The sequence below is a fragment of the Equus przewalskii genome, chromosome 13, assembly GCF_037783145.1.
Source record: "Equus przewalskii isolate Varuska chromosome 13, EquPr2, whole genome shotgun sequence".
Classification (NCBI taxonomy): Eukaryota; Metazoa; Chordata; class Mammalia; order Perissodactyla; family Equidae; genus Equus; species Equus przewalskii.
In genome coordinates, this window is record NC_091843.1 from 2012337 (window position 1) to 2038859 (window position 26523).

Consider the following 26523-nt stretch of genomic DNA (forward strand, 5'->3'; position numbering starts at 1 on the left):
ATGCAAAGTTGCACAGCCCTCTAAAGAGCAGTGGGCATTTCTTATAAAAAACTCCAATGCATTTATCCTTTGACCCAGCAATCCCAACTCTGAGAATCTATCCTGCAGATAGCCATGCATGGGCGCCACATGGCCGGGGAAGCAGACTATACTCTACGGCATTGTTCATTACGACAAAGGACTGGAGAGAAGTCCAGGGTCTGTGAAGAGGGAACTGCTTAAATAAAAATGAACCACCGCTGGAAGAAAGAAAGAGGATGTACTACAGGCTATAGTAAGTAAAAAAGGAAGGCGCAGAATCGCGTGTAAATTATGTTATCTTTCTGTAAGAAAAGGATGGAAAATAGGAATAAATGTATTTGCATTTCTTTGTATTTGCATAAGGAAATGCAGAAAAAATACACAGAAAACTAAGGAAAATGCTTACCTACAGGAGTTAGAATTCTCTGTATATTTTTTTTTTTTCATTTTTTTTTTTTTTTTTTTATTAATGTTATGATAGATTACAACCTTGTGAGATTTCAGTTGTACATTTTTGTTAGTCATGTTGTGGGTACACCACTTCCCCCTCCGTACCCTCCCCCCACCCCCCCTTTTCCCTGGTAACCACCAATCAGATCTCCTTCTCAATATACTAATTTCCACCTATGAGTGGAGTCATATAGAGTTCGTCTTTCTCTGACTGACTTATTTCGCTTAACATAATACCCTCGAGGTCCATCCACATTGTTGTGAATGGGCCAATTTCGTCTTTTTTTATGGCTGAGTAGTATTCCATGGTGTATATATACCACATCTTCTTTATCCAATCATTAGTTTCTGGGCATGTAGGCTGGTTCCACGTCTTGGCTATTGTAAATAATGCTGCAATGAACATAGGGGTGCAACGGACTCTTGAGATATCTGATATCAGGTTCTTAGGATAGATACCCAGTAATGGGATGGCTGGGTCATAGGGTATTTCTATTTTTAACTTTTTGAGAAATCTCCATACTGTTTTCCATAGTGGCTGTACCAGTTTGCATTCCCACCAACAGTGTATGAGGGTTCCTCTTTCTCCACAACCTCTCCAACATTTGTCGTTCTTGGTTTTGGATGTTTTTGCCAATCTAACGGGGGTAAGGTGATATCTTAGTGTAGTTTTGATTTGCATTTCCCTGATGATTAGCGATGATGAACATCTTTTCATGTGTCTATTGGCCATATTCATATCTTCTTTTGAGAAATGTCTGTTCATGTCCTCTGCCCATTTTTTGATCGGGTTGTTTGTTTTTTTGTTGTTAAGCTGTGTGAGTTCTTTGTATATTATGGAGATTAACCCTTTGTCGGATAAGTGGCTTGTAAATATTTTTTCCCAATTAGTGAGCTGTTTTTTTGTTTCAATCCTGTTTTCCCTTGCCTTGAAGAAGCTCTTTAGTCTGATGAAGTCCCATTTGTTTATTCTTTCTATTGTTTCCCTCAACTGAGGAGTTGCAGTGTCCGAAAAGATTCTTTTGAAACTGATGTCAAAGAGTGTACTGCCTATATTCTCTTCCAAAAGACTTATTGTCTCAGGCCTAATCTTTAGGTCTTTGATCCATTTTGAGTTTATTTTGGTGTGTGGTGAAAAAGAATGGTCAATTTTCAATCTTTTGCATGTGGCTGTCCAGTTTTCCCAGCACCATTTGTTGAAGAGACTTTCTTTTCTCCGTTGTAGGCCCTCTGCTCCTTTGTCGAAGATTAGCTGTCCATAGATGTGTGGTTTTATCTCTGGGCTTTCAATTCTGTTCCATTGATCTGTGGACCTGTTTTTGTACCAGTACCATGCTGTTTTGATCACTGTAGCTTTGTAGTATGTTTTGAAATCGGGGATTGTGATTCCGCCGGCTTTGTTTTTCTTGCTCAGGATTGCTTTAGCAATTCGCGGTCTTTTGTTGCCCCATATGAATTTTAGGATTGTTTGTTCAATTTCTGTGAAAAATGTTCTTGGGATTCTGATTGGGATAGCATTGAATCTGTATATTGCTTTAGGTAGTATGGACATTTTAACTATGTTTATTCTTCCAATCCATGTGCAAGGGATGTCTTTCCATCTCTTTATGTCATCGCCTATTTCTTTCAAGAAAGTCTTGTAGTTTTCATTGTATAGATCCTTCACTTCCTTGGTTAAGTTTATCCCAAGGTATTTTATTCTTTTCGTTGCGATTGTGAATGGGATAGAGTTCTTGAGTTCTTTTTCTGTTAGTTTATTGTTAGTGTATAGAAATGCTACTGATTTATGCACGTTAATTTTATACCCTGCTACTTTGCTGTAGTTGTTGATTATTTCTAATAGTTTTTCTGTGGATTCTTTGGGGTTTTCTATGTATAAGATCATGTCGTCTGCAAACAACGAGAGTTTTACTTCTTCGTTACCTATTTGGATTCCTTTTATTTCTTTTTCCTGCCGAATTGCTCTGGCCAGCACCTCCAGAACTATGTTGAATAGGAGTGGTGAAAGTGGGCACCCTTGTCTTGTTCCTGTCCTCAGAGGGATGGCTTTCAGCTTTTGTCCATTGAGTATGATGTTGGCTGTGGGTCTATCATATATGGCCTTTATTATGTTGAGGTACTTTCCTTCTATACCCATTTTACTGAGGGTTTTTATCATAAATGGGTGTTGGATCTTGTCGAATGCTTTCTCTGCATCTATTGAGATGATCATGTGGTTTTTGGTTTTCATTTTGTTAATGTAGTGTATCACGTTGATTGACTTGCGGATGTTGAACCATCCCTGTGTCCCTGGTATAAATCCCACTTGATCATGGTGTATAATCTTTTTGATGTATTGCTGTAATCGGTTTGCCAAAATTTTGTTGAGGATTTTTGCATCTATGTTCATCAGTGATATCGGCCTGTAGTTCTCCTTCTTTGTGTTGTCCTTGTCAGGTTTGGGGATCAGAGTGATGTTGGCTTCATAGAATGTGTTAGGGAGTTCTCCATCTTTCTCAATTTTCTGGAACAGTTTGAGGAGAATAGGTATTAAGTCTTCTTTGAATGTTTGGTAGAATTCTCCGGAGAAGCCGTCTGGTCCTGGACTCTTGTTTTTGGGGAGGTTTTTGATTACCGTTTCTATTTCCTTACTTGTGATTGGTCTATTCAGATTCTCCATTTCTTCCTGATTCAGTTTGGGGAGATTGTAGGAGTCTAGGAATTTGTCCATTTCTTCCAGGTTGTTCAATTTGTTGGCATATAGTTTTTCATAGTATTCTCTTATGATCTCTTGTATTTCATTGGTATCTGTTGTGATTTCTCCTCTGTCATTCCTGATTTTATTAATTTGCGATTTCTCTCTTCTTTTCTTGGTGAGTCTGGCTAGGGGTTTGTCAATTTTGTTAATTCTTTCGAAGAACCAACTCTTTGTTTCATTGATCCTTTCTATTGTCTTTTTTGTTTCAATATCGTTTATTTCTGCTCTTATTTTTATTATTTCCCTCCTTCTACTGACTCTGGGCCTTGTTTGTTCTTCTTTTTCTAGTTCTGTTAGGTGTCGTTTGAGGTTGCTTACGTGAGCTTTTTCTTGTTTAGTGAGGTGAGCCTGTATTGCGATGAATTTCCCTCTTAGGACTGCTTTTGCTGCATCCCAAATGATTTGGTATGTCGTGTTCTCATTTTCATTTGTCTCCAGATAATATTTGATTTCTTCTTTAATTTCTTCAATGATCCATTGTTTGTTGAGAAGCGTGTTGTTTAGTCTCCACATTTTTGCACCTTTCTCTGCTTTTTTCTTGTAGTTGATTTCTAGTTTAATAGCGTTATGATCAGAAAAGATGCTTGATATTATTTCAACTCTCTTGTATTTATTGATGTTTGCTTTGGTTCCCAAAATATGGTCAATCCTTGAGAATGTTCCATGTGCACTTGAGAAGAATGTGTAACCTGCTGTTTTTGGATGAAGTGTTCTATATATATCTATTAAGTCCATCTGGTCTAATTTTTCATTTAATTCTATTATTTCCTTGTTGATTTTCTGTCTGGATGTTCTGTCCATTGGTGTTAATGGTGTGTTGAGGTCCCCTACTATTATTGTATTGTTGTTGATGTCTTCTTTTAGTTCTATTAAGAGTTGCTTTACAAATTTTGGTGCTCCTGTGTTGGGTGCGTATATATTTATAAGTGTTATGTCTTCTTGGTGGAGAGTCCCTTTTATCATTATATACTGTCCCTCTTTGTCTTTCTTTATCTGTTTTGCTTTGAAATCTACCTTGTCTGATATTAGTATAGCGACACCTGCTTTCTTTTGTTCATTATTAGCTTGGAGTATTGTTCTCCATCCCTTCACTCTGAGTCTGTGTTTGTCTTTGGGGCTGAGGTGTGTTTCCTGGAGGCAGCATATTGTTGGATCTTGTTCTTTGATCCATCCTGCCACTCTGTGTCTTTTGATTGGGGAGTTCAATCCGTTTACATTTAGAGTGATTATTGAGACGTGGGGGCCTACCACTACCATTTTGTGTCTTGTTTTCCGGTTTTCTTCAGTTTCCTTTGTTTCTCGTCCCATGGTTTAATCTGTTCTGATGTAGAGCTGCTACTCTCTGTTGTTGTCCTTCTACTTATCTCCTCTGCTCTTGGTTTTGTAGCCCCTTTCCTTTTTTGGATTTTTCAGGAATGAGGGTTTTCCTGAGGATTTCCTGAAGAGGAGGTTTTGTGGCAATGAACTCCCTTAATTTTTGTTTATCTGGGAAAGTTTTTATTTCTCCATCGTATTTGAAGGATATTTTCGCTGGGTAGAGAATTCTCGGCTGTAGGTTTTTGTCCTTCAGATTTTTGAATATATCATTCCACTCTCTTCTAGCCTGTAAAGTTTCTGCTGAGAAATCTGCTGATAGCCTGATGGGGGTTCCTTTGTAGGTTAGTTTCTTTTGCCTGGCTGTCCTTAATATTTTCTCCTTGTCGTTGACTTTTGCTAGCTTCACTACTATATGCCGTGGAGTTGGTCTTCTTGCATTGATAAAGTTTGGAGATCTATTGGCTTCTGTCACCTGAAGATCCATCTCCCTCACCAGATTTGGGAAGTTCTCAGCCATTATTTCTTTGAATAGGTTTTCTGCCCCTTTCTCCTTCTCTTCTCCCTCTGGTATACCTATAATCCTTACGTTGCATCTCCTAATTGTGTCTGATAATTCTCGGAGAGTTTCTTCATTTCTTTTAAGTCTTGCTTCTCTCTCCTCCTCTGCCTGCAACAATTCTATATTGCCATCTTCCAAATTGCTAATTCTTTCCTCCATATTATCGGCCCTACTGTTCAGAGCATCTAGATTTTTCTTAATCTCCTCTATTGTGTTCTTCATTTCCAGTATTTCTGTTTGGTTCTTCTTTATCGTATCAAACTCTTTTGTGACATAGCTCCTGAACTCGTTGAGTTGTCGGTCAGAATTCTCTCTTAACTCAGTGAGTATTTTAATGATGGCTGTTTTGAAGTCATCATCATTTAGGTTATATATCTCATTTTCTTTGGGATTGATTTCTGTGTATTTGTTACTTTCTTTCTGTTCTGGAGATTTAATGTATTTTTTCATATTGCTTGATGATGTTGATTTGTGCCTCCGCATGGAGATAGAGTTTAGTTGCTCCTTTCACTTGTTTCAGCTGCTGCGGTGGGGGGAGCAGCTGTTTATACTTCACCAACCAGGAACCCTGTCCGTAGTTGCTAACTGGGCCTGGGCCCCTCTTCGTAGCCACAGTGGCCCTTTGGATTCCCTCCTCTGCCGTGGGGGACGTCACGGGGGGCTTCAGGCTGCAGGTGCCTACTGTTGTTGCCCACCTAGATGCGCTCTCTCCTTGGGGTCTGCAACGGTGTTATGGGCTTTTCCAGCGGCCAGGGGTGGGATCACTTTTATTTGTCGCTCGGTTGCTGTCGGCACCCACCAAATCTCACTTGTCCTCTATGGGTCGCAGGAGAGCTATTGGCATCTTCTACAGTCTGTGGTTAGTACACCTAGCTATGCTGCTTTTGCCCTGGGGTCTTCCAGCCTTGTGGCTGGCGGCTGGGTGCCTTCTACTGATGCTGTGCAGAGGCTTTCCCTAAGGCTTCTGTGAGCCTGTAGGGTTTCCCCCTAGGCTACTAAGCTGGGTCTCTGGAACTCTCTCCAGCCCCAGTCCTCTCCGAGATCTCCGGCAATCCCTAGCCTCACCGGGTGGGCAACGGCAGCTGGGGGTCGCCCCGCCCTCTGGGCTTCTCTCCGGGCCTCTGCCGGGAGCTCTGAATGCTCAGCGTGGCCCCTCTGCTACCGGCAGACAGAGAGTTTTGTCTGCTGCCTGGCGGAGCTCCGGCGCTTCCCCTCCGGGTCGCCGGACCCGCCTTTGGAAGTTCCCCCGCCCCGGTCCTCTCCGAGATCTCCGGCAATCCCTAGTCCCACGGGGCGGGCAACGGCAGCTGGGGGACGCCCCGCCCTCTGGGCTTCTGTCCGAGCCTCTGCCGGGTGCCCTGAATGCTGGGCGTGGCCCCTCTGCTACCGGCAGACAGAGAGTTTTGTCTGCTGCCTGGCGGAGCTCCGGCGCTTCCCCTCCGGGTCGCCGGACCCGCCTTTGAAAGTTCCCCCGCCCCGGTCCTCTCCGAGATCTCCGGCAATCCCTAGTCCCCCGGGGCGGGCGTCTCTCTGGGACCCTCCGGGCGCCCCGAGCACCAGGCCGGGTCTCCCCGCCAATGGCGGTGAGAGACTCTCCCCGCGGGCTCAGGTGTGCAACTCCAAAGTTTCCCTCTGCGTTTAGGAGTAATTGCGGGGGGTTTAAGTAGGGTTCTGGTCACCTGTTTCCACCGTCGCTCCTCTGTTGTGTTCTCGCTCCTGCCCTAGATGTGTGTGGATCCTCTGGGGGCGTCCGTTGGAAGAAAGCCACTTGCGGGTACTAGGCTGCCCGTCGGGGTCGGAGAGTTTTCACCTATTTCCACATCCTCCCGGAGGAAAGTCCGTCCGCCTTCCGATGTATAGTCGCGTGGGTGTCTCAGACGTCCTGAGATGCTGTCTGGATATCCTTTGTCAAGCGATAAGTGTCCAAATAATTGTAGACTCGAAGGGCGAGAGACAAAGAGGACTACTCACGGCGCCATCTTGGAATTCCCCCTTCTCTGTATATTTTTATACCTATTTTATACCTCTTAGTGTCGTTTCGACTTTTGAACCAATGTGAACATATAGCATGTTAAAACCAGTTCAGGAGGTGAGGGGGTGTGGGGACGGAGAATGACTGTTGACTGTGGATGGGGTTTCTCTTAAGGAGGCTGAAAATGTTCTAAAATTAGATGGTGGCTATGGTTGCACAACTCTGTGAATATGCTCAAAGCCACTGAACCGTACACTTTAAATGGTGAATTGTGTGGTATGAAATATATCTCGAATGTTGATTGACCATCAGCAAGTCTAGCAGTGAATTCGCCACACCACCAGGCAGAGGGAGGAAACAGTAGATGATATTCTCAATAGATGCAGAAAAATAATTTGATAAAATTCAAAAACAGTTCATGACTGGAAAATAAAACCAACCAAACTCTTGGCAAATTAGGAACAGAAGAGGGTGTACACTGACGGCCTATGGCGAATGGTACACTGGAGGGTCAAAGGCTAGAGGTAGCCCTTGGCCAATCAGCAATAAGATCAGACGCCCAGTGTGCTGTTTCCACCCACTATTGTCCCCGAGGTTCCACACAGCTCAAAGAAGAAAAAGAAATACAGTGTATAAGGATTAGAAAAAAAGGAAAGCAAATTTTAAGTACTGTCTGATGATACGATTATACAAATGGAAACCACCTCTGCCCAAATTTACAGACAGATGAACGGAATTAATTAGGTAGTTTAGTAAGTTGCTGGATATATAATCAATAAACAAAAATCAATTGCCTTTCTATGCTCCAAAAAAATAATGAAAACAAATCAATTTACGAAAGCAAGAAAAAATATGAGATTCTTAACAATTAAGCCAACAAATGTTTTGCAAGGGACTTGTAAATGTCATGATTTCAACAGCCTTGTGTTCAATGCAAACATGACAATGGAGGAGAGAGGAGACCGAGCCTGGGCTGGCGCCTCAGACCTACTGCATAGCCTTCTGCTGTGGGTCTCTGTATCAGCCTCCATGACAGAGTCAGAGTGTCTTGAGTTAAAGAGAATATTAAGTAGAGGGTATAGGAATCTCCCCACCAGGGACCTCCCTAGAAACTGGGCTTCTTCATCCTGCCTTCCCTGAGTTGTAGCTGGTGATGCTGACCTAGCCAGAGTGTCTCCAACCACACCTGGACAGGTCACCCTCACCAGCATGCCTGCTGGGTCCCAGGGCCATAACAGGTGTTGGCAGCCAGCTTAGGATGTTCCCACCTCACACTTCCACATATTTTTTTTTTGGTGAGGAAGATTGGCCCTGAGCTAACATCCATTGCCAATCTTCCTCTTTTTGCTTGAAGAAGATTGTTCCTAAATGAACATCCATGGCAATCTTCCCTTATTTTGTATGTGGGACTCTGCCACAGTGTGGCTTGATGAGCAGTGTCTATGTCCTCACCTGGGATCCAAAGCTGTGAACCCTGGACCGCCAAAGCAGAGCATGCAAACTGAACCACTATGCCACTGGCCTGCCCTCCTCCCCCACATATTTTTAGGATGAATTTTATTTTGTGAATAGCTAATAAATTTGTACTGTTAACTAAACAAAACAAAGCAAAACAAAAACCTTGGTGGCAGGTGATGACGGGACCCAAAGCACGGAGTAGGAAGCAGCATGCTTGGACTGAGGGTCACCGGTGTCTCAGGCCCCGTCCCAGCGTCCCTCTCTTTTGTGGTTATCTCCTGCCCCATCTTGGGCCTGCCCTCACTCCCCTCTTTGTCCTTTGACTCTGTCTCCTACAAAACCTCTGTTCTCTGGCAACCTCCTAGAGGCAGGAAAAAGAACAAAGACAGCATTTTTTTGAACAGCCTCGCCACCTGAAGACCACCTCAGCTCCTTGTGTCCTCTGGGCCGTATGGGGACAAGAGGCCTGTGGTGGGTCTTCCTAACCTCCAGGGAGGTTTTCCCCTTGCCTGCCATCCTGAGGCTCAGCCCTACCCCGTGAACCAACAGTGTCCTCCCTCCACGTGGGACCGCAATGGCAGACCTAGTCTGTCAGGGCTGTCTGCACCAGGGGACCCCAGAGAGGAGGGTGGGGTGCAGGGGAGAGGAGGCACTGAGAAGGGTGCAGTCCTGTTCCGGGGCAGATAGGGAGGAGTATTCTGGTCTAACAGCAGCGCCTGCAGAGGCATATTTGGGGCCCACATTTCAGACACATCCTTCAAAGCCACCATTCTCAGGAACGCATGGTCCGGCTCTGCAGATGGCACAGCCCTATGGCACTCACAGAGCATTTTGCCCGCCATGGGCGCTCTCTCCTGGGGGCCTGTGAGGCACGCGGAAGGGCTTTGAGCGCTTCCTCTTGTTTGGGTGGCTGAAAGCTCAGGGTCCTGGGATGGGGATGCCTGGCAGCAGAGATCTGGCAGCAAGCCAGGAGCCTCACCACTCGTCCCAGGCTGTTGGGTCCTGTTCAGGGACCCTTGGACCTTGGTAGAGATGGTGGCTAGTTGCTACCGTGGGCTTGGGGCCAAGCCTGGAGCAGGGCTGGAGGCTCTGCTCACCCAGCCTCCTGTCATGTGGTCCAGTGCGTATCTGAACTATATGCTATGCAGATGCCAGCTGGCCAGAGCAGCATCCCAAATTGTCCAGAGCAAAAAGGTGGCTTACTGTCATCGCAGCTCAAATTTCAGGCGTGGGCAGTGGGCTTGGGTTGATGACAGGGACAGGGAGAGGGGCTCTTCCTCTGTGGGCTGGTGGATTAGTGACAGCACTTAGGAGCTGGGGTGTCCTTGCCCTTCAGATCAAGCACCGTCATAGAATTTAGCATTTTCATCCTGATTGGAATTTGTGGCTTATTTCTGCTACCAGCACCATCCCGGCCAGGGCGGCTCAAATGTCAAGATCTATTTTTCAGGTGCATAAGACACCAAAGATCACAGCCGTCTGGAAGAGTGAATTTTAATTAGCAAAGGGATCCCATGAAAGCTCCCCAGCCCTGAGGAGACAGCCCTCCAGGCTTTGTTCAGCCCTGGGTGTCCATTACCGACTCAGATGGCTGGCGATAGCGTCCAACGGGCCTCAGGACTGCATTAGTGGGAACTGGGTTTAACTTTCAAACCTTATCTGTTAAGTCCCAAATGCCAAATACCTCTGGAGAAAGGAGGAGGCCCAGAGAAAGGCCCTTTCTGAATAGCTGGTAGTGTAGTGTTGCACCAGAGCCTTGCATGCACTGTGCTTCCTTAGTACCTAATTACACAGTCTAGGACGAATTTGTCACCCCATAGGAGGGCTTGGGGGCCCTTACCAGTTCTTACCTCCCTTTCTCTCATGCCTGCTTTCTCTGCTCCCACTTTTTGCCTCCTAGGCGCTGCCAGGGAAAGCCGAGGACGCTCCTTCTTTGTCACCAGCAAAGACTCATTCAGTTCAGTGACAGCCCAGCCAGTCCTACCCTGGTGGCTGGACACTCAGAGGTGAGCGGGGAGGTCTGGACCTTTGAAGAGCTCACAGCCTCCTGACATGTAAGCAAGCTGGCTGTGACGTGGAATGACAAGGTGATCTCTTACAGCATGACTGAGGGAGGCAGCGAACACAGACGAACACCTGAGGAAGGTGTGTGAGCGTGTGTCTTGGGAAGGTGGTGAGCTCATTAAGTAATAGGTGGATTTTAGAAGATGAGTAAGACTTTACCAGGCAAAAGAAGGGGTATTACTATCTACATTACAGAAGTGAAAGAGATTATAAAGGAATACTACGAATACCTGTTTGCAAATAAATTAGATAGTTTAGGTGAAATGAACAAATTTCTAGGAGACAAACTGCTGAAACTGACTCAAGAGGAAACAGAAAATCTGAGTAGACCTAAAGCTCATAAGCCGACTGAAACCAAGAGCACAGGCAGCAGAAGGAAAAATAGATAAATTGGACTTTGTCAAAATTAAGAACTTTTGTGTTGTGAAGGGCACCATCAAAAATGTAAACATATTTGCGTATCTGATAAGGGATTCGTAGTTAGAATATTTAAAGAACTCAGATCTCATTAAGAAAAGACAAATAATTAAAAAATGGGCAAATGATTGACATACACATTTTTTCAAAGAAGATATACAATTGGCTAATAAATACATAAAAAGATGTTCAACACCATTAGCTATCATGGAAATGTAAATTAAAACCACAACAAGAACCCCCTGGCGCTCAGTAGCATGGCTAGAATAAAAAAGTCAGGTAACAAGTGTTGGTGAGCACGTGGAGGAACTGGAACCCCCATCCACAGCTGCTGGGAGCGTGAACACGGCAGCCACTGGGAAGACAGTCTGGCAGGGCATCAAAAGGTTAAACACGGAGTTACCATCGGACCCAGCAGGTCCACTCCTGGGTTTATATCCCCCAGATAAAAACATACATTCATACAAAAACTTACACGAGTGCTCATAGCGGTGTTATTTGTAACGGCCCGGAAGTGGGAACAACTCCCACATCCATCAACTGACAAACGGAACAAAATGTGGCACATTCACGTGATAGAATATTTAGCAATGCAAAGGCATCGAGTGCCGATACACGGGGCAGCATGGACAAACCTTGGAAACATGGTGGTGAGTGAAAGAACTCAGTCATAAAAGACCAGTTATATGATTCCATTTACATGAAATGACCAGAAGAGGCAAATTTATAGAGACAAAAAGTAGACTAGTGGTTGCCTAGGGCTGGGGGGAAAGGAAGTGAAGGCTAATGGGTGTGGGGTTTTAGGGGAGGTAATGAAAATATCCTAAAATTGATTGTGGTGATGGTTGTACAACTCTGTGAATATACTAAAAGCTATTGAATTGTACACTTTAAGAAGGTGAATTTTATAGTACGTGAATTATATCTCAATAAAGTCGTTGTTAAAAAGAATTCACTAGGCAGTGGGAAGGGCAAGCTGGCTATGGAACAGCGATGTAAACGGGTGTGTTTGAAAACTTGGAATTTTTAGTGTGAGGGTGGCAGTGGCAGGGTGTGGAGGGGCACGGCGTGCAGAGACGAGAGCAGAGGGCCTGGCCTGGAGTGCACAGGCTGTGGGGCCTGGGTTTTCTTTGAAGGCTCTGGTGAGCCAGTGAAAAGCATGAACCAGAGCGCAGCAAGCAGAAGAAAGATCGCTCCAGGCCTGAGAGCGTGTGCTGAAGCCAGGGCTGAACCGTGGCAGGAGATGCTGGGCATGGGGAAGAAGTGGATTTAAGAGCCATATAGAAGCTCTGCTCAATGTTGGCGCCTGGGGAGAAGGGCCAAGGAAAGACCCTGGGGACCCTGGGGAAGGAGGAGGTCCTGCACCACCGCCCCATCCACCCCCGTTGCTATTTACCTAACCAATGAACGCAACCAGTGCGGCCTGAGCGTCCAACACAGCAGGGCCTCAGGCCTGGTGCTGGGGATGCAGAAACAAGGCTGGACTCCCACCACAGCCTTGAGCAGGGGCGGGCGGGGCACCCGGGAGGGACTGGTGAGCTCAAGGGTGGTGGGAGGGAAACTAGAGAGGGAGTAGGCGCTAATCCTTTCACAGATATCTTACTGTCTCATCGCAGTCCTCGCTGCTTCCGTGGCTGCTTTTCCCACTCCTTCGAGGGCTATGGCTCCAGTCGTGGTCAAGCTACTGACCTGGATGCTCTGTGTCGTCATTTGCAAACATACCTACATCAGGGCGACAGCAAACGTTACAGGTGGGACAGAGGAGGGCCGAGTGAGACCAGCCTGAGGTCCTGCCTTGCCCACACAAGTGGCTACTTCTTCCATGCTGGGGAGGATGAGGTAGGTCTGATCTGAGTCCTTCACTGGGTGTCACCTGTGCTTTGCATATGTGTGTGTGTATGTGACTGTTTGTTGGTACCTTGAGGAGCCTTTTTTTTTTTTTAGTGAGAAGATGCACAAAAGGGATTATGTGCTTTAAGCTTTATTTATTTACTTGTCCTTACTTTTGTCTCCCTGCACTGTCATAGAAAAGTGATGTGAACGGAAGGCTTTAATTAACGTGTCTATTATTCTCTATAACTTCTGGAATTTTTGCTTTATGAAAACTGACGCCGTTATTTGTTATATAGACATCAATATCTATGTTGAGAATTGCACCTTTGACTGGAACAAAGGGCCATTCTTCGTACTAACTAATGTTTTTTGCTGTGAGCCCAGCCTCCTCTACATTCTTTTCACTGCGCTTCCCTGATGCGCTTGTTCATGCCTCTCTGTTGCATCTTCCTAGGTCGCTCTGTTTCAACTGTACCCCTTGCACGGGGCGCGAGGGGGATGTTGCTTTTTGAAACAGTTTTGATTGCATTCATTCATGTACTAGCCCACATGACAGGGGTATTTTGTCTTAATTCTGTCATATAATTTAGTTTTTGGGGCTATAAAAAATTCCCTGTATGATCTGTTTTATTCATTTTGTCTTTTCATGTGTATTTCTTCTGATAATTAGAAAAAATTTTCATTGTTATTTTTATTGAGCTATAACTGACGTATCAGATTGTATGAGTTCTGGATGTACAACATGATGATTGCTATATGTGCTACTGAGTCTTGATATCATTTGGAGGCCACGTCCTGTTCAATCGTGCTGACGTGTCATCTGTTCTTCAGTAAATCTTGTGTGGTGAGCTGAAGATGCCGCTAATTTTGCAAACATGCTCTTGGCATCTCATGTTCAGTCCTTGCTTTAGTCAGGACGCTTTGTTTGCAAGTGACAGAGGTGACTCAAGGAGCTGACGGGGTGGCTCCCTGGGCCTCCTGGGGAAGGGCCGTGCCCAGCAGCTCTGTGTGTGTGTGTGTTTGTACACAAGTGTGCAGATTTCATTGTGCCCTTGCCAGCACCCAGCACTGTCATTTTACTTTCCTATTCTTTGCTTAATTCATGGGTACAAAACGGAACTTCAATGTTGCTTTAATTTTAATAACAAAGGGTGAGGATGTCCATGGATGTGTTTGGAGCAGGCTGTTTCCCCCTTGGCCATGACTGTTTATTCCTTAGCTCCCTGCCCACGGGGCTGCTTCCAGACTCTGCCGGAGAACGGGGACACAGGACCTGGCCTCCATGCGGTCTTCCCATTTCTCAAGTTCACACAGAGCACATCTCCAACCGTGCAGCAGAGGCCAGTGTGTTCTGTTCCCGCCCACAGGCCGGCTCTGTTTTTGCAGGCTGTGCAAGAGGGGCCGAGGAAATGATAAGTGAAAATCCATCACAGCTTCTGGACTCAACTCAAAGGACACACGAGGCTGCTGGAACACCAGCAGGACTCAGCCCGACTCGGCGATGTTGTCAGGAGAATGATTCCGTTTCATGCTGAAGCGGCCTGGCAGGGCAGGTCTTTGGAGGATAGCTTGCAAAGAGCCTAAGAACCATCTGAAAGGTATTTGTGTGGGAGGAGAAAAGGAGAAGGGAATTTGGGTTTTGCCTGAATCCAGTGTCCTTTGTTGCCTCTCTTTTGTGGGGTGTTCATGCAGTTTTCCACCCCCAATTGCTTATTTTCCTCTGGTGGACAGAGCTGTGAGACAGCACGGCAGGCGGTCCCTGGTGTGGAGGAGTACAAATCGGCGAGCTTCACTCTGGTTTACCTGGTGTCTTACACAAGGTCGTGTGTGTCCTATACATTGCTTTACTCCAGTAAAAGCCTTTGGATTTCAGGAATTCCCGATTTTGCCTCAGTTTCTAAAATCTTTGCAAACGGAGGATAGTTTAAAAGATGAATAGAAAATTTTGCCTGATCAGTAATATTTTTCCTCATTAGAATGTTGGGTTTCACCTCTGAGAGTCCTTCCCAGCGTCCCTGTGCAGGCACACGCCCCAGGGCTCGGGGACGCTTGGTGTCAGGGACTCCTTTGCAAGACGCACCAAGGAGGTTTGGTGGGAAAAATAAATTCTCCCCCCAAAACGAAACTTCCTCTGCTCTGGTTTCTCTCATACATTGGATCTTATCTGCTTTCTGTTTTCAAAAAATTCCTCAAAATATATGGTCCACCAAGAGCATCCTTCTTGTTTCTCCACACTGTTGGGAGGACTCACACACTTGAAAATGCTGTTTTCTCCTGCCATCTCTTGCTCTGTTGGGAGAAGGGGCTATGCTGTGAATACGGCTCGTCATCTTGAGCTGGACATCTCCGTTTGAACCATCGAGCTTCAGAAACGGCATCTATCAGAACTTCATTTTAGGGAAAGGCGTGCGCCTGACCTGGCATTAATGTTTGTTCATAGTATTTTTAGCTGATCAACTTTCCAGTTGTCTCAATGCCTTTTCTTTTTCTTTTTTTTTGATTGGCACCTGAGCTAACAACGGTTGCCAATCTTTTTTTAATTTCATTTTTCTCCCCAAAGCCCCCAGTACACAGTTGTGGATTCTAGCTGTGAGTGCCTCTGGTTATGCTATGTGGGACGCCACCTCAGCATGGCCTGATGAGCAGTGCCATGTTCATGTCCAGGATCCAAACCGGCGAAACCCCAGGCCGCCAAAGTGGAGCACGTAAACTTAACCACTTGGCTACGGGGCCGGCTCCTGGACATTTCTTGACCTGTGGAGGCATCGCTCCAATCTCTGCCTCCATTGTCATAGTGTTCTCCCTACATGTCTGTCTCTTGTCCTCTTCTTACAAGGACATCAGTTGTTTTAGATTAAGGACCCACCCTACTCTAGTATGACCTCATATTATCTAATGATAGCTGCAATGACCCTGTCTCCAAATAAAGTTATATTCGGAAGTATCAGGACAGACACGAATTTTTGGGGGATACTGTCAAACCCAGTAGAACATCTCTAAAGTTTGTATCAATATTATGTTCAAGAACAATGTATGTCTATTTATTCAAATCTTATTTTGTATCATTTAGTAGAATTTTATAATTTTTTCATATAGTTTATTCATAGTTAAATTTTTTTGTCCTTTTCTGAATGATATAGTTTCTTTTGTTACATAATCTAGCTGGTTTCTAGTTCCTGTAATAATTTATAGGAAATCAATTTTGTTTTGGATATAAATTTTATAACTCACTGAAATTACCTCATCATTTTTAATAACTTGCAGTCAGTTCTCTTGAGTTTTCCAGCTTTGTAATTGTATCATATACAAATGATGATACTACTGCAAACTCTTTTCGAATATTTGAAGTTTTAATTTTGTTCTCATGTCTAATTCCGTGGTCTGGTAGTTCCAGAACGATGTTATACAGTGGTGGTGATGGTGACCATCCTTGTTAGTCCCGACCTAACGGTTTCTGGTTTTAGGCGCTGGTGGAGAGTGGGGTCAGGATGACATGTAGGAAGCTGTACTGCAAATGAGGCTAGATTCTGGCGAAAGGGGATATTGTGACATCTTGGCCTTCCCACATGACTTCTCACCTGCAGGGAGTCTGGGGTGCCGAGAGGACGGCTCAGCTTTTCTGGGCGAGGCAGGCTGCTCTTCAGATCAACCACTGTCAGTGTTGGGATCAACCAGCCTGCCTGGGAGCCCCTTCTGCACCCTGGGCAGGCAGGCACCCTACAGTGGACAGCTGTTCACGCCTGCCCTGCGTCTGTGGCCCCTACTTTGGTAACAGACCTCATTCCTTCTCCACCCAAGTCCGTGCAGTTCAGGCCAAATCCAGCACTCCAGGCCTGGTCAGTCACTGGGAATGGCGGCTCGTTCAGAGTGGCGTGGGTGTGGGGCAATTTGCACCTGATTCAAGCCAGGCTCAGCAAACTAACTTTGGGACTCTTTTTAGGAGACTCTGTGCCTTGTGGACTTGGGGTATGGAGGGAGTTGGCCCGAAGCTGCTAGGGTCAGACATGGGGAACACCTGCCTGAGCTCAAGCCAGCAGTAACGAGACCAAGTCGTGACAGCATCCTCTTCTCATCTGGGTCCAGACATGCCTGCAGCTGGTTACTCTGGGATTTTTCAGTTACATAAACCAACAAAGACTGTTTGTTGTTAAGCCATCTTGAGTTAAGTTTGCCACTTTCGACTAGAGGACGCTTGAGACATAACCTACCGTGTTAATCTCCATCGCAAGTCAAGCTTGGCAAGCAGAACTGTCCTCACCTGGTGTTCATAAAAAAGGTGGTCCTGGGGCGCCACGTGTTTACTCATTCAAATACTAGGTGTGATATTGAATACTATGGGCAAGTGCTACTTAAGCACCCAGGGATCAAATCAGACTGTGACCCCTGCCCTCAAGGAGCTCCCATCTTGGGGACCAAGGCCGGTAAGGAACATGAAGCATGATTGATGAGTAAATTATCAAATGTGCTGGAATAAGCTCAGTGCTGCTGAAAGACAAAGAGGAGCAGGGCAGGGGAGGGCGAGGTAGGTTTTGGCATTAAAAAGGGTGGTCAGGTCAGGCCTCGTTGAAAGGGTAAATTTTGGGTGGGGTAGGTGGGGCGTGAGATCCACTCCCGGAACACTCCCACCACTCGGGGCAGGGGGCAGGTGCTGGAGGTGGGAGAAACAGGTGGGTTTGCTGGGGACCATTAGGAGCTGAGCTAGCAGGCCTGCATGTGGCAGGACTCCAGGGGCGAGGGGTGGGGGGTGGTTCTGAGCAGATCCCTGGTCTGGACACTTGTCAGATGGAAAAGGATGCAGCAGAAAACCCGTGTCCTGGGGCAAGAGCCAAGTGTGTTGAGTTGTGGGGTCTTGGAGACGTCCTGGAGATCTGGACAGCCCTGTCCCCCGTGGGACTGGCCCCATGGCCTGGGCCTTGGTGGTCCTTTCCCAGCCCCTTGGCTGCTGGCTGTGGCTGGCCAGCATCCATCTATATGGGGGTCACTCAAGCTGCCAGAGGTGGCCTGCACAACTGTGGGCCTCTCCTCCAGCGTGTGCAGCCCCTAGTGCCCTCCCACCCTCCTACCCTCCCTGCCTGCTTTTACCCTAGCAGTCCTCTGTGTCCCGCTGCAAGTCAGGCCAGGCCCAGCTGGTACTCTTGCGTCTGGCCTGGATGGGGCCTTGGGGCCTCAGTCTCCTTCTTGGGTGGCCTGGGCAGGCAAATCCAGAACGCTTGCGCTGAGAGAGCCCAGGGGCAGTGCTGGGCGTCTCCCTGGCCTCCTCTCTCTCCTCTCTCAGCTGGTACCTACGTAGTCTGTGCTCCTGTTCATGTTTGTTGTTCACGTCTCCCTGATGGATTTATTTGCCCTCATTTGCATAAGAAATACCACGCTCCCCATCCTAATGAGCAGGCCCATCTGGCAGTGCAGGCCTTCTCTCGGCTGAGAGCTGCATGGCCAGGAGCTGTTATAATTAGGCTGTTCCCTTCCAGGATCAAGGAAGGACTGTCCGAGCAGGCTCTCGACACAGCCCCTGCACCAGAGCTCTCCACAGCGGGCCACAGCCGGCTCCCTGGGCAACTGGCCGTCTCGTCTCTGCGTCCATCTGTGTGTGCCGTCTGGGTCGGCCCTGCCTCTCCTGGATTGTCCTCGGCCAGGCCAGGGCTTGGCCACCACTAAAGAAGGCATTTCATAGTAACACTGCAAAATCAAGCTGGGAGCAGCCTCATGGCCACTTGGTTGAGCTTGTCCCAGGCTGGAAGGACTCAAATCCTGTAACATGGTGTCATGGAAGGTGTCCTCTGGAATCTCAGCTCTGGGCAGTGCTTAGCTAGGCTACATCCAAAGTAACACCCCAGAGAATATGCCCTAAACTCTCAGTTGTCACTCTGAAGACCCCTATACTAACCCCTCACCCACCCACTGCTTCAACCCACTGTGGTTACTGCCCACTTCTCTGTGCCACGCAGCCTCCTGGGGGTGGGCTGTGGCACACAGGTGCTCCCACATGCTGATGTGGCAGCTAGAATAGGGCAGGTGTGGAGGGAGCCTAGCTGGAAGAGCATCTGTGCTGACACGAGTGGGTCCTGCCTAGGCCAGCACCGGGGCCTGTCCCCAGGTCCCCACCTGTGTGCGGAGCACCAATCAACGCTGCTCTGCCCCAGGCCACCTTTGGGCTTGGCTTAATCATGGCTGCCCCGGCTCCATTCTGACCCCCATGCTTACCCCAAGAGTAGTTCCTGTGTGCTTAGCGAGCACTTCTAGCCTCGAGAAGCCTTGTTTCTGGGAGGATCCTTTCAGGAGAGTGGAGGGGAACAGGGGAGAGCAGTGGCTGGGGAAGGAGGCAGCAGGCGGCACCCTGGAGTGCATTTTCCCTGCTGTTTGCTCTGCTGCGGGAAGGCTCAGGAGGAATAGTAAGTCAAAGCGAGAGCTAGAGGAGTCCTGCGCTGACAGCTGCAGAGACTGAAGGTGGTATGACTGTGGCAGGCTGCATCAAGGCCACGCTGCCCTGAGGCCAGACGGGCATGGAACGGTGCCTGGACTCTGGCCTGGAGTCTGGGAGTGAGGAGGAGGATGCTGTTGCCGGGAAGAGCACGAGGGGCCTGAGTGGGGACCAGTGAGAGGTTGTGAGCTCCTTTGTCGTTGTGTTTTTTCCAATAGAATTCTACATTTGTATTTTTTAAAAATGGAGGCATCACATAACAAAGTGTGTAAAGCGTGCTGATATGAAGCCAATCTTTACCGTGTGTCTTTGCACACGGATAGAGAAGCTTATCAGCACTCTGTGGCTCCTGCATTAGCCAGGTGTTTTATCTTCTGTATTTGTGATGCTTTGACGTCTTCTGAGGTTCTGCTGGCTGGGGAGAGACTGCCCCTGCAAGTGTGCCTTTCATATGCAAACCAGCGATCCAGAGCCCACCCCCTCACCGCCTCCTGCGTGGGACTCTCACACAGCAAGCCGGGCGTCCTCCAGCCCTGCATCACTCCAGGGCTGGGGACCAGACAACTGGAGACCACCTTGTCGCCAGAGCTTTCCGAAATTATTGAAATTAGCCGATCCTAAACTTGTTCAAACTTGTCTCCCCGCCTCCTCTGTTCCCACCCTTGGAAACAGCAGTATGGGCCCTGGCCACGTGTCCTTCTGCCTCCTGACTGACGCTGGTGCTTCCCCATGTGGCCCTGCATCAGGAATTCTAAGTAGTAAACTTTTCTCTCAAAGTCTCTGTGCCTGTCACCTTACCATATCTGATCAAAACAAAATCCCATTTCAAGAAGGCCTGTCTGTCCCTTGCTGGTCTACACACTCCTCCATCCCAGGAGGTAGCCGTTGTTGTGATTTCTATCATAACAGAGTGTCGCCTTGTTCTTTAAATAAATGGAGTCTTTCAGTATTTTCCCTTTCGTGTCTGGCTTCTTTCACGCAGCGTAATGAGATTCCCCCACGTTGCTGAGAACATCGTGCTCTCTCTCACTCTTCTTCTCTCTTGGGGGCAGTGAATATTCCATTATATGCACAGGCCACAATTTATTTGCCCCCTTATTTGTTGATGGGTGTTCAGGTTTTTGGCTATGTCACTGCTCAGCTGGTTTCTCCTTCTCCGTAGCTTTCTCTTGTGGTTGTGCATCTCATTGTCATTAGACTCTTTTGCATCTATGAAGCACGTTGCAGGTATCATACAAGTCACAACTGTGTGCGTCTTGTGGCTCTGTCTCTAGATCTCGTGTCCAGCATCAGGTGGTCCCCATCTATTTAGCAGATGGTTCTTGAGCCCTTACCATAGCCAAGGTGCTGTCCTGCTGCTGGACTGCCTCCCACAAGGGGCTGCATTCTGGTGGCGATGATGTTGTGGGCAAGGACAGAGTAAATAAGTAGGAAAAGAAATCATATAATTCCGAGAAATGATACACATGAGGGAGAAAATAAAGCAGAGTGACAGCATACAGTGTATGTGTGGGGTGGTTGCTGCAGGCCAGCTAGGCAGGGCAGGATCTCTGGGGAGGGGCTTTTTAAAATAGATGACTGACTGCAGTGGAGGAGGAAGCCCTCGGGGGAAAAAGCATTCCAGGCAGAAGGGAACAGCATGTGCAAAGGCTCTGAGGCAGAAACATACTCTCTTAAGGGACAGCAAGAAATGCAAAGGGACTGGAGAAGTAGGAGTGAGGGGGAGAGCAGGAGGGGTGTGATCATTTGGTTCTGGGCTAGTTATTTATCCACCTAAGTCTCAGTTTTCCCATCTGTAAAGTAGGAGCTGATAACAGCTCCTACCTAGATTGTAAAGTGGATTACAGGTCACAGTTATGTGTAGATCCCCTGGCATCTGTGAGTTCTCAGGAAAAGGAAGCTGTCATTCTCAGGCCCTTCTAGCTCTCTGTTCCCGTGGTCCTTTCGGGTCCATTAGGTAGGCATTGGTTGTAATTATTTCTGAGTCTGGCTTTCCCTATAGACCAGAAGTTGCAAACTGACACCCAGAGGCTGAATCCAGCCTGTGGATATTTTGTTTAGCTCCAAAAGGTCTTTTTTTTTTCCTAAAGAAAATTAGTTGCCACTTTTAAAATTTGGGAAGTTCTGTAGAAGAATCATCTGGGTTTCTGGCTTTTCTTGATGAATTAGAAGATCCGGCCATGCTGGGTCTGAATGTCCACATAGCCATCACTGGCTGCCCAGATTTAAGTCTGTGCTCTCCATTCTGACAGCCACTTCTCCCACTTCTGAGCTTCTTGGTCCCTGAAGGCATCTAAGGTTTCGAACACCCGTGAAGACCATGAACTCCTAGAGGGCGAAGACCGCGTCTTATTCCCTGTGCCTTCGTATTCCCAGAAGGTCTTTCTCTAACACTTACAGGGCCTGGGGCGAGGGGGGAGGGGGAGGCCGGCCTCCAGTGGTGCAGAAACAGCACTTCAGGTGTGGTCTCTGGGCCCCCGGGGTCTTGTGACCCCTTCAGAGGGTCTGTGACACTGAAGCTGTTTTCCTGTTAATAATAAGACATGATTTGCCTTTTTCATCCTGTTGGCATTTGCCCTGATGGTATGAAGCGATGGTGGGTGAAACTGCTGCCCCCATTCAGAGCAAGGTGGTGGCTCCCAGCGTACCAGCCGTCACTGTGTTCTCTGCTGCTCGACGCTCCCAGTTAAAAACAGAGTCACTTTCGCTTAAGAATGTCCTTGATGAAGCAGTAAAAATTATTAATTTTATTAATTTTTGACCTTTTGAATATGTCTTATTTACTTATTTTTATTATTTTTTATTGAAATATATTTAACATATAACATTGTGTGAACTTAAAGTGTAGGACATGTGTATTTGATATGGTTCTATGTGGTGACATGATTGCCCTTGTAGCAATAGTTCGCACCTCTATCATATCACGTAATTATAATTTCTTTTTTGTGTTGGGAATTATTAAGATCCAGCCTCTTAGCAAGTTTGATGATTCTAACACAGCCTTGCTGTCTATAATCACTACGCTGTGCACCAGATTTCCAGGACTTACTTGTTTCCTCATTGCAAGTTTGTACCTTTAAACGACATCCCTCCTGTTCCGAGTGTGGCTGTTTGGCATTCTGTGTCATGAAGGGGGAGGTACGCACACAGCACCGCCGCTGCACGCCGAAGCATCACAATCGTCTCGAGGAAAAACACTCGTGCAGTTGTTTGAGTTGTAAGTTGAACTAACCCTGCCCTCTTTTGTTCACAGAATACAATTTTTACTTAAAAGATCAACTGACAGATGAACTATGGTTATTCAGACTTGAGTATTTGGAAGAAATTCTATTGAAAATGAACAAAGTGTGCCCGTCTCGTCAAGGAAAACACCTGATAGTATTTGTGGCCAATGATAAGATTTGAACTTTTAAGAGAAAATTAGAATTTTGGAAAACGTGTAGTCCCCACTGTGAGGTTAATAGCTTCTGAATACTTGAAGACTTCTGATGCGATTAATGATGATATTAATGAATGTGACTTTTAAGTGTTGTTTAAAGAAATCTGTCGACATTTGGGAGATTTGTATGACTCCGTGAATCAATATTTTCCAAATGACCATGCACCACGTTTCTGTTGGGAAAGACAATCCTCCTCTGTGGCTCCCTCCCCTTCCTGCAGGTCTTGCTGAGTGTACTAAGAATGCAAGGCCCTGACTCTCTTTTTATCCAAGCTATTTTTTGGAAGTGTTTGTAGTGAGCAGCTTTGATGGATGAGGTTCTGTCTCCCTCTAGGACAAAGAGCAGGCTTGCTTACTGTGTGCTATAAAGGCGATGGATCCCCAAGCTCAGGGTCCTTCAGTTGCAAAACAAACCCACAGTGCATGGAGCATCTCTAGATCCCTCTGCATCATCTCTGTGGGACTTAGGGGGCAAAGCCAAGCGATGCAAACAGGCTGATGCTCACGTTGCTGCAATGGAAGCATGCTGTGAGTAATAAACTCCTTTGTCTCTGACACAGGAATCTCGTGTCTTTTGCCAGCATCCATGGAAAGTGACAAGTTAATTTATTAGATCGTAAGTAGGGTAAAATCCAATCCCAGTCCTGACGGTTACGGAGTCGCACATGGGCAAAGACCCATTCACCTTACATGACAGATGAATGGATTTTAATGGAATAGAGTACAAAAAGTTTGTCACTTTGGTTTCAGGTTTCAGTCTGCCACCAGCAGGGCTGGTGTTAGGTGAAGGGAATGAAGTGCAGGCCCCTCACCCCCTGAGAATGTGAGTGCCCCCTTGAGGGCCTTACTCACCCTAGATCCGGCCCTGGCAACTACTCTTCAAGAACCTACTGCTTGTTGAGTTCTGGTGTAGTATCAAGTAAGGTTATCTAAAATTCTCTGAAAAGGCTGTTAAAATACTCCTCCTTTTTCTAATTGCATCTCTGCAGGAGTCCAGAGTTTCTTCTGATGCTTTATCTGAACAACACGTCAGAGCAGACTGAAGGCAGGAACAGCAATGAGAACCCAGCTGTGTCTCTTAATCCAGGCAGTAAAGGAGCATGCAAAACTACCGAAGAATGGTGTGCTCTGCACTGCATTTTTTGCTTTGTCTTGGAAAATATAGTTAGTGTTTACAAAAAATGTGTTATTTATATAAGCATGCAATGGGCTTATTGTTGTTATTTATTCATTAATTTGTTTATTTTTTGGTGAGGAAGCTTGTCCCTGAGCTAAAGTCTGTTGCCAATCTTCCTCTGTTTTGTATGTGGAATGCTGCCACAGCATGGCTGCCGACAAGAGGTGAAAGTCTAAGCCTGGGAACTGAAGCAGAGCATGCGGACTTAACCACTATGCCACTGGGCTGGCCCCTTTACTGTTATTTTTAAAACAAGTCAATGAATGTTTTAAAAACGTCTCAGTTGAAAATTTTAATACGGTAAACATTGATGGATATAACTCACGCAAACAAAATCTCTTTGGGGGGGCCGGCCCGGTGGCGCAGCAGCTAAGTGCACACGTTCCGCTTCTCAGCAACCTGGGGTTAGCAGGTTCGGATCCCGGTTGCGGACATGGCACCGCTTGGCACACCATGCTGTGGTAGGCGTCCCACATATAAAGTAGAGGAAGATGGGCACGGATGTTAGCTCAGGGCCAGGCTTCCTCAGCAAAAAAGAGGAGGACTGGCAGTAGTTAACTCAGGGCTAATCCTCCTCAAAAAAACCCCCAAAAACTCTTTGGGGTTCTCAGTAGTTTTTGAGAGTGTAAAGGGGTTTTGAAATCAAAAGGTCTGAGAACTGCTGGTCCAAATATTTAACAGTTATAAATCAAGCTGACAAATTGGTAAAAATCACATGGTCTGGTTTCAACCTTGAAAAATATATCTTTAAAATGTCCTGGAAAGCGAGGTTCAAATTTAGAATTGTGGGCTCCTCAGTCCTGTGCTGGAACGTGGTGGTGAAGGGAGTCATGGCCAGGCGCCACCTCTGTCCTCCCCTGGGCACACCTGAAACAGGCTCCGAGGCCTCCCCTCAGGCCTATTGGTTGTGTGGTCCACCCTCTAGGATAGATCCATGCAAGAGGCCTGCCTTGAGTCCTGAAAGTGAGCTTGGGCGGTATGGGCAGGGACCTGGGCGTCTGGGGGACCCAGAGCATGGCTTAGAGAGTGAGAGAGTGGGCTCTGGGTGGGCTCCTCCCCTTGCCCCTGTGGACACCCCGTCCCATGAAGAGGGGCATGGCTGGAAGCAGGTCTGAGAGGAGGGCGCGGGGTACGGTTTATCCGTCACGGCATCCGCACGCAGCGTAAAGGCTTGCTGACTGAAGGGGAGGGTCCAGGTCGGCACTGGAGCCTCTGTTCCCTCCATCTGCTGGCAAGCCCCTCGGCGACTCTGGGTAGGTCACTCCCCTTCTCTTGGGCTCCATTTTCTTGAGGGTTAAGATGAGGAGATTCGATAGGAGTGCTCTCCTGGAGGTCACATTTGTTCCAAGAGTCTGTGATTTCTGAATTGTTGAGAACCTGACAACCTACATGCTGCATGGATTGAACTGATTGGTTAGAGAAAAAGTGCTTTTTCTTTTTTTGGAAAAATGAATAGAAATATTTGTGAAAATCTCTTTCTTAAACTATGTTGCTATCTATTTAGCACAGGAGCCAAGGGAGATAGATTCATACCAAATAGGAAAATAGGACTTTTCTCTCCTGCTTAAACATCTTCGATTAATGGTCAAAGATTTTATATATGTATATACATATATACAGGTTTTTAATCAGTTACATTTTCAAAGTAAAGGGTACGATTGTCTTACAGCAGCTTTCAGAAAATAGCTTGTAAATATAATTTTGGGGGGATGGCCATTCAAAATTACTCCTACTGATTTTCCCATATTTTCATAAGAATGTTACATGGTACATGTAGGATCTGAGGGCAATGTCCTGACACAGTCTGTTACAGTTAAGAAACACTTCGTGAAGCCTATTTTGTGGAATTCACTGTGGGTGAAAACAAGGAAGTGAAATGCACAGCCCTATCCTCAGAAAGCTTACTCTTTCCTAAGGGAAATCCATCTGTTTATCCATCCATCCATCCGTCCATCAATCTATCTAAATATCTATCCCAACCATCCAATTACCCATCCACTCGTCTCTCCATTCATCCACAGTCCATCCACTCATCTATTTGCTCATCCATCCATCCATCCAGCCAGCAGGCATTTGGACGTCGGCCCCTGAGAGGAGCCCAGCCTTACAGAGGTTTGTGGAGACAAGGGTGGTGGAGTGATTGGAGATGGGACCAGGGGTTGGGGGGACTGGCTCTGCCCTGGCTCCCTGCAGTGATCCTTAAGTGAAGAAATTCACTGCAGCCTAACACAGTAGGAGGAGGTATGTCAGCTCCCTTAGCTAAAGGAGCAATGTGGCTATTAGTTCACCAGGGAAAAAAAGTCAGAATCACACGACTAAGAGCAATATTAATTTCTCATTTGGATCTGATAGTGGAGAATGAATCTTCACCTTGCAACAAGCCTTCTCTTTGGATATTTTTGAAGTGAGCAATCTGCATCCCAGAGAGGAAGACCCTGTGACTCTTACCCTTTCTCCTGCCAACAGGCTCAGAACGACCCGCAACCCCGGAGCCAGCAGACCATGAGGCAAACACTTCTCTTTGTCTGCAGGTCGGCTGTGCCTCAGGGTTGCTGAGCTTGGGTCTCTGCCTCTCACAGGAGGGGGAGGGTTGACTGTAAGGGAGTGGGGTACACAAATGGGCCAAGCTTGAGACACGGCCCACCCTTTGGGCCAGGGTGG

General features: G+C 46.8%; 1 long non-coding RNA gene across 1 annotated transcript; it reads left to right on the forward strand.

Annotated features, from left to right (window-relative positions):
• The first annotated feature begins 112 nt into the window (after nucleotides 1-112).
• Nucleotides 113-12822, forward strand: LOC139075233 (uncharacterized). The gene is made up of 3 exons (XR_011525396.1): nucleotides 113-274; nucleotides 10415-10520; nucleotides 12612-12822. It is a non-coding gene; the product is annotated as an uncharacterized lncRNA (long non-coding RNA).
• Nucleotides 12823-26523: the final 13701 nt, after the last annotated feature.